Raw genomic sequence first — 8,477 nt, 5'->3', positions numbered from 1 at the left:
AACATTGAGAAGGTGTGCGCACCGAGGTGCCCACCCTGGCGAAGGTGCACGCGAGGTGCGCACCCGGGGCAAACCGGGCTCCGACTTCGTGCACGCCGCACCTTGGAGCACACTTCGGAGCGCTCCTTGGTGCGCACCAGGGCGCGCAACCCAGCCGAGGTGCCCACCCCGGCGAAGGTGCACGCGAGGTGCGCACCCGGGGCAAACCGGGCTCCGACTTCGTGCACGCCATGGTGCCCACCGCGGCGAAGGTGCACGCGAGGTGCGCACCCGGGGCAAACCGGGCTCCGACTTCGTGCACGCCGCACCTTGGAGCACACTTCGGAGCGCTCCTTGGTGCGCACCATGGTGCCCACCAGGGCGCGCAACCCCGCCGAAGGTGCACGCGAGGTGCGCACCCGGGGCAAACCGGGCTCCGACTTCGTGCACGCCGCACCTTGGAGCACACTTCGGAGCGCTCCTTGGTGCGCACCATGGTGCCCACCAGGGCGCGCAACCCCGCCGAAGGTGCACGCGAGGTGCGCACCCGGGGCAAACCGGGCTCCGACTTCGTGCACGCCATGGTGCGCACCGCGGCGAAGGTGCGCACCCGGGGCAAACCGGGCTCCGACTTCGTGCACGCCGCACCTTGGAGCACACTTCGGAGCGCTCCTTGGTGCGCACCAGGGCGCGCAACCCAGCCGAGGTGCCCACCCCGGCGAAGGTGCACGCGAGGTGCGTACCCGGGGCAAACCGGGCTCCGACTTCGTGCACGCCGCACCTTGGAGCACACTTCGGAGCGCTCCTTGGTGCGCACCATGGTGCCCACCAGGCCGCGCAACCCAGCCAAGGTGTGCGCACCAAGGTGCACGCGAGGTGCGCACCCGGGGCAAACCGGGGTCCGACTTCGTGCACGCCGCACCTTGGAGCACACATCGGGGCGCTCCCAGGGTTCGCACCGGCGTTGCGCACCGTGGTGGGCACCTCGGAGCACACCAAGGTGGGCAGCGAGGTGCGCACCTTTGATGCGATGCCTTCACTAATTTCCATAAAAGGCAAAAAAAAAACGAGATTTTAAAATTTCCGTTTTGAAAGATAGTGAGAAAAAGGGAATGCTGGTGCCATCTTGAGCCCGCCCTGGTGCGCAGCCCAGCCAAGGTGTGCGCACCAAGGTGCCCACCCTGGCGAAGGTGCGCGCCCGGGCAATTAACCCAACTTCCAACTTCGCGCGCGCCAGGGTGGGAGCGCACCCAACAACCGGGCCTGGGAAGAGCCAATGCGAGAAACCCCACCAAACGCTCTGACAAAAAAAGAGGGGGCGCTCCAGTAACCCCGCTTCGGAGCGCACCCTGGGCAAACCCAGCCAAGGTGCCCACCCCGGCCAAGGTGCAGGCGAGGTGCGCACCCGGGGCAAACCGGGCTCCGACAACGTGCACGCCGCACCTTGGAGCACACTTCGTAGCGCTCCCGGGTGCGCACCTCAGAGCACACCAAGGTGGGCAGCGAGGTGCGCACCTTTGATGCGCTGCCTTCACTAATTTCCAGAAAAGGCAAAAAAAAAAGGAGATTTTAAAATTTCCGTTTTGAAAGATAGTGAAAAAAACGGAACGCGCGTGCCATCTTGAGCCCGCCCTGGTGCGCAGCCCAGGTAAGGTGCCCACCCTGGCAAAGGTGCGCACCCGGGCAATTAACCCTACTTCCGACTTCGTGCGCGCCAGGGTGGCAACCGGGCCTCGGAAGAGCCAATGCGAGAAACCCCACCAAACGCTCCGACAAAAAAAGAGGCGGCGCTCCAATAACCCCGCTTCGGAGCGCAGCCGGGGCAAACCCAGCCAAGGTGCCCACCCCGACGAAGGTGCACGCGAGGTGCGCACCCGGGGCAAACCGGGCTCCGACAACGTGCACGCAGCACCTTGGAGCACACTTCGAAGCACTCCCGGGTGCCCACCGGCGTTGCGCACCGTGGTGGGCAGCGAGGTGCGCACCTTTGATGCGCTGCCTTCACTAATTTCCAGAAAAAGGCAAAAAAAAATGAGATTTTAAAATTTCCGTTTTGAAAGATAGTGAAAAAAAAGGAACGCGGGTGCCATCTTGAGCCCGCCCTGGTGCGCAGCCCAGGCAAGGCATGCGCACCAAGGTGCCCACCCGAGGTGCACACCCGGGGCAAACCGGGCTCCGACTTCGTGCAGGCCGCACCTTGGAGCACACTTCGGAGCGCTCCTTGGTGCGCACCATGGTGCCCACCAGGGCGCGCAACCCAGCCAAGGTCTGCACACTAAGGTGCCCACCCCGGCGAAGGTGCACGCGAGGTGCGCACCCGGGGCAAACCGGGCTCCGACTTCGTGCACGCCATGGTGCCCACCGCGGCGAAGGTGCACGCGAGGTGCGCACCCGGGGCAAACCGGGCTCCGACTTCGTGCACGCCGCACCTTGGAGCACACTTCGGAGCGCTCCTTGGTGCGCACCATGGTGCCCACCAGGGCGCGCAACCCAGCCAAGGTGTGCGCACCAAGGTGCACGCGAGGTGCGCACCCGGGGCAAACCGGGGTCCGACTTCGTGCACGCCGCACCTTGGAGCACACATCGGAGCGCTCCCAGGTTCGCACCAGCGTTGCGCACCTTTGATGCGCTGCCTTCACTAATTTCCAGAAAAGGCAAAAAAAAACGATATTTTAAAATTTCCGTTCTGAAAGATAGTGAAAAAAACGGAACGCGGGTGCCATCTTGAGCCCTTCCTGGTGCGCAGCCCAGGCAAGTTGTGCGCACCAAGGTGCCCACCCTGGCGGAGGTGCGCGCCCGGGGCAAACCGGGCTCCGACTTCGTGCACTGCATGGTGCCCACCAAGGCGCGCAACCCAGCCAAGGTGCCCACCGCAGCGAAGGTGCACGCGAGGTGCACACCCGGGGCAAACCGGGCTCCGACTTCGTGCACGCCGCACCTTGGAGCACACTTCAGAGCGCTCCTTGGTGCGCACCAGGGCGCGCAACCCAGCCGAGGTGCCCACCCCGGCGAAGGTGCACGCGAGGTGCGCACCCGGGGCAAACCGGGCTCCGACTTCGTGCACGCCATGGTGCCCACCGCGGCGAAGGTGCGCACCCGGGGCAAACCGGGCTCCGACTTCGTGCACGCCGCACCTTGGAGCACACTTCGGAGCGCTCCTTGGTGCGCACCATGGTGCCCACCAGGCCGCGCAACCCAGCCAAGGTGTGCGCACCAAGGTGCACGCGAGGTGCGCACCCGGGGCAAACCGGGGTCCGACTTCGTGCACGCCGCACCTTGGAGCACACATCGGGGCGCTCCCGGGTTCGCACCGGCGTTGCGCACCGTGGTGGGCACCTCGGAGCACACCAAGGTGGGCAGCGAGGTGCGCACCTTTGATGCGATGCCTTCACTAATTTCCATAAAAGGCAAAAAAAAAACGAGATTTTAAAATTTCCGTTTTGAAAGATAGTGAGAAAAAGGGAATGCTGGTGCCATCTTGAGCCCGCCCTGGTGCGCAGCCCAGCCAAGGTTTGCGCACCAAGGTGCCCACCCTGGCGAAGGTGCGCGCCCGGGCAATTAACCCAACTTCCAACTTCGCGCGCGCCAGGGTGGGAGCGCACCCAACAACCGGGCCTGGGAAGAGCCAATGCGAGAAACCCCACCAAACTCTCTGACAAAAAAAGAGGGGGCGCTCCAGTAACCCCGCTTCGGAGCGCACCCTGGGCAAACCCAGCCAAGGTGCCCACCCCGGCCAAGGTGCAGGCGAGGTGCGCACCCGGGGCAAACCGGGCTCCGACAACGTGCACGCCGCACCTTGGAGCACACTTCGTAGCGCTCCCGGGTGCGCACCTCAGAGCACACCAAGGTGGGCAGCGAGGTGCGCACCTTTGATGCGCTGCCTTCACTAATTTCCAGAAAAGGCAAAAAAAAAAGGAGATTTTAAAATTTCCGTTTTGAAAGATAGTGAAAAAAACGGAACGCGCGTGCCATCTTGAGCCCGCCCTGGTGCGCAGCCCAGGTAAGGTGCCACCCTGGCAAAGGTGCGCACCCGGGCAATTAACCCTACTTCCGACTTCGTGCGCGCCAGGGTGGCAACCGGGCCTCGGAAGAGCCAATGCGAGAAACCCCACCAAACGCTCCGACAAAAAAAGAGGCGGCGCTCCAATAACCCCGCTTCGGAGCGCAGCCGGGGCAAACCAAGCCAAGGTGCCCACCCCGACGAAGGTGCACGCGAGGTGCGCACCCGGGGCAAACCGGGCTCCGACAACGTGCACGCAGCACCTTGGAGCACACTTCGAAGCACTCCCGGGTGCCCACCGGCGTTGCGCACCGTGGTGGGCAGCGAGGTGCGCACCTTTGATGCGCTGCCTTCACTAATTTCCAGAAAAAGGCAAAAAAAAATGAGATTTTAAAATTTCCGTTTTGAAAGATAGTGAAAAAAAAGGAACGCGGGTGCCATCTTGAGCCCGCCCTGGTGCGCAGCCCAGGCAAGGCATGCGCACCAAGGTGCCCACCCGAGGTGCACACCCGGGGCAAACCGGGCTCCGACTTCGTGCAGGCCGCACCTTGGAGCACACTTCGGAGCGCTCCTTGGTGCGCACCATGGTGCCCACCAGGGCGCACCCGAGGCAAACCGGGCTCCGACTTCGTGCACGCCGCACCTTGGAGCACACATCGGAGCGCTCCCAGGTTCGCACCAGCGTTGCGCACCTTTGATGCGCTGCCTTCACTAATTTCCAGAAAAGGCAAAAAAAAACGATATTTTAAAATTTCCGTTCTGAAAGATAGTGAAAAAAACGGAACGCGGGTGCCATCTTGAGCCCTTCCTGATGCGCAGCCCAGGCAAGTTGTGCGCACCAAGGTGCCCACCCTGGCGGAGGTGCGCGCCCGGGGCAAACCGGGCTCCGACTTCGTGCACTGCATGGTGCCCACCAAGGCGCGCAACCCAGCCAAGGTGCCCACCGCAGCGAAGGTGCACGCGAGGTGCGCACCCGAGGTGCACACCCGGGGCAAACCGGGCTCCGACTTCGTGCACGCCGCACCTTGGAGCACACTTCAGAGCGCTCCTTGGTACGCACCAGGGCGCGCAACCCAGCCAAGGTGCTCACCCCGGCGAAGGTGCACGCGAGGTGCGCACCCGGGGCAAACCGGGCTCGGACTTCGTGCACGCCGCACCTTGGAGCACACATCGGAGCGCTCCCGGGTTCGCACCAGCATTGCGCACCTTTGATGCGCTGCCTTCACTAATTTCCAGAAAAGGCAAAAAAAAGAAAAAAATGAGATTTTAAAATTTCCGTTTTGAAAGATAGTGAAAAAAACGGAACGCGGGTGCCATCTTGAGCCCGCCCTGGTGTGCAGCCCAGGCAAGTTGTGCGCACCAAGGCACCCACCCTGGCCAAGGTGGGTCACGGGGTGGGTCCTAGGGTGGGTAACGGGGTGGGTACTAAGGTGCGTGCCAAGGTGGGTCATAGGGTGGGTGCCAAGGTGGGCACCAGGGTGGGTGTGCACCAACCCTAGCCAGGGTAGGTCACGGGGTGGTTGTCGGGGTGGGCGTCAAGGAGCCAAGGTGGGTGGCAAGTAGCCAAGTTGCGTGCCAAGGTGGGTGTCGGGGTGGGTGCCAAGGATCCAAGGTGGGTGCCAAGGAACCAAGGTGGGTGTCTGGGTGGGTGCCGAGGTGGGAGCCAGGGTGGGTCCCAAGGTGAGTGCAAAGGTGGGTGCCAGGGTCAAGGTGAGTGCCAATGTGGGTTCCAAGGTGCCAGGGTCAGGGTGAGTGCCAATGTGGGTTCAAAGGTGCTAAGTTGGGTGCGAGGTTGGGTGCGAGGGTGGGTGGGTGCCAAGGTGTGCTAGGTGGAAGCCCGGGTGGGTCGGCATCCCATGGGTGTCGAGTTGGGTGCCTGATGGGTGCTTCTTGTCAAGTTTTAGTCGTCGGGACTCATTTCGAGCCTTAGAGGTCGTTTCTTGTCCGGTTGCCCTGTCTTCGACCTGGGAACCCAATTTTGGTCCTCGGGTCCCATTTTTTTTTGTCTCGCATCCCACTTTTGGCCTGTGGCCTTTTCGGGGTCGATTCTCGTTTTGGGCATCAGAGCATGTTTCTTCTCCTAAAACCCAATATTTGTTTATTAAGTCTCGGAACACATTTTTGTTCTCGTGGACCCATCATGGGTCTTGGAACGCATTTGTGGTCCTTGGGTCCCATTTTGCATCCCGAAACTTGTGTTTTGGTGCTTGATCCCTATTTTGGGTGCCCACCTTGCACCAAGTGCGCACCCGGGGCAAACCGAGCGCCTTGGTGCACCGGGGCAAGATCGAGCGTGCACCCGAGGCGCCCCGAACATGCACCAAGGTGCACTCGGCCCACATGTGAGCGCAGGTCGTTGCGCCCGAGGTGGTGTGTGGGCACCGCGTTGCAGACGGGACACTGCACGCACACGACGCCCCCTCCAGGTGCACGCACGTAGGCCGGGCCGGGTGCACACCCGACGCCCTAGCAAGGTGCGCGCACCCGGGCAGGGCTCACACTTGGCGAACGGGGCGCACTTCGCGAGGGAGGGTGTGCACCTCGACGGGGGTGGGTGGCCGGGGTGGATTCGCACGTGGGTCGCGGTTTGCTAAGTACACACTGCGACAAGCTCATAACGGGTGCGATCATACCAGCGTTAGTGCACCGGATCCCATCAGAACTCCGCAGTTAAGCGCGCTTGGGCCGGAGTAGTACTGGGATGGGTGACCTCCCGGGAAGTCCCGGTGTTGCACCCTTTTTTAGTTTTTCGCCGGGCGTCGCAATGCTATTTGAATAAACCTTTTGCCCGTTTGCGTTCTCGTCGGGGCCGGGCCGGGCCGGGGTGCGCTGCCCGCACTACCGCGCGCGCGGGGGCGACACCGAGCGCGCACCCGAGGCGCCCCGAGCACACAGGCCACGGTGCAACCCGGGCGTTGTGCGCGCACCCCGGTGCGCCCGAGGTGCTGCGCGCGCACCCAGGTGAAATCGGTGTGCACCTCGGCCAGTGCGCGCTCGGTCGAGTCGCGCACGTTGGCCAAGGTGCACGGTGATGTTTCTTACTCTAAGGTTCCGCACCAGACGCCCGGGACAGGTGAGCGAAGCTGGGCGGGGCCGGGTGCGCGGCCGGGGCAGGTGCACGCAGCTGGAGAGAGCTTTGGAGCACACTTCGGAGCGCACCAATGATGCGCTCCATTCAAAAGTTTCCTGAAAAGGCAAAAAAAGTTGAGATTATAGAATTTCCCACTTGAGAGATTGTAAAAAAAAAAAATTTAAAATGAAGGAAACGCGGGTGCCAAGGTGTGCGCAGCCCAGCCAAGGTGTGCGCACCAAGGCGCCCACCCTGGCGAAGGTGCACGCAAGGTGCGCACCCGAGGCAAACCGGACAATTAACCCAACTTTCGACTTCGCGCGCACCTTGGAGCGCACTTCGGAGCGCTCCTTGGTGCGCACCAATCTTGGGCACCTCGGAGTGCACCATGGCGCCCACCAAGGTGCGCACCCGGGGCAAACCGAGCTCCGACTTCGTGCGCACCTTGGAGCGCACGAAAGGTGCGCACCATGGCGCCCACCAAGGTGCGCAGCCCAGCCAAGGCGTGCGCATCAAGGTGCGCACCCTGGCGAAGGTGCGCACCCGGGGCAAACCGAGCTCCGACTTCGTGCGCACCTTGGAGCGCACAAAAGGTGCGCAACCCAGCCAAGGTGTGCGCACCCCGGTCAAACCGAGCTCCGAATCGTGCGCACCAGAGGTGCACGCCATCGTGCGCACCTTGGAGCACACTTCGGAGCCCTCCTTGGTGCGCGCCGATGTTGCGCACCTCGGAGCGCACCCGGGGAAAACAATGCAATTAACCCGACTTTCGACTTCGTGGGCACCTCGGAGCGCTCTCGGGTTCGCACCTCGGAGCACACCGAGGTGCGCACCTTTGATGCGCTGCCTTCACCAATTTCCAGAAAAGGCAAGAAAACATTGAGAAGGTGTGCGCACCGAGGTGCCCACCCTGGCGAAGGTGCACGCGAGGTGCGCACCCGGGGCAAACCGGGCTCCGACTTCGTGCACGCCGCACCTTGGAGCACACTTCGGAGCGCTCCTTGGTGCGCACCAGGGCGCGCAACCCAGCCGAGGTGCCCACCCCGGCGAAGGTGCACGCGAGGTGCGCACCCGGGGCAAACCGGGCTCCGACTTCGTGCACGCCATGGTGCCCACCGCGGCGAAGGTGCACGCGAGGTGCGCACCCGGGGCAAACCGGGCTCCGACTTCGTGCACGCCGCACCTTGGAGCACACTTCGGAGCGCTCCTTGGTGCGCACCATGGTGCCCACCAGGGCGCGCAACCCCGCCGAAGGTGCACGCGAGGTGCGCACCCGGGGCAAACCGGGCTCCGACTTCGTGCACGCCGCACCTTGGAGCACACTTCGGAGCGCTCCTTGGTGCGCACCATGGTGCCCACCAGGGCGCGCAACCCCGCCGAAGGTGCACGCGAGGTGCGCACCCGGGGCAAACCGGGCTCCGACTTCGT

General features: G+C 63.4%; 1 non-coding gene across 1 annotated transcript; it reads left to right on the top strand.

The window, feature by feature from the left end:
• The first annotated feature begins 6,598 nt into the window (after positions 1 to 6,598).
• On the top strand, positions 6,599 to 6,717 carry LOC131873417 (5S ribosomal RNA). Its single transcript, XR_009371373.1, has one exon. It is a non-coding gene; the product is annotated as a 5S ribosomal RNA (ribosomal RNA).
• The last annotated feature ends 1,760 nt before the right edge of the window (positions 6,718 to 8,477 follow it).

Source organism: Cryptomeria japonica, unplaced genomic scaffold, assembly GCF_030272615.1.
Source record: "Cryptomeria japonica unplaced genomic scaffold, Sugi_1.0 HiC_scaffold_1683, whole genome shotgun sequence".
Lineage (NCBI taxonomy): Eukaryota > Viridiplantae > Streptophyta > Pinopsida > Cupressales > Cupressaceae > Cryptomeria > Cryptomeria japonica.
The sequence above is the reverse complement of the archived record's forward strand: the minus strand, read 5'-3'. Positions and strand labels throughout refer to the sequence as shown.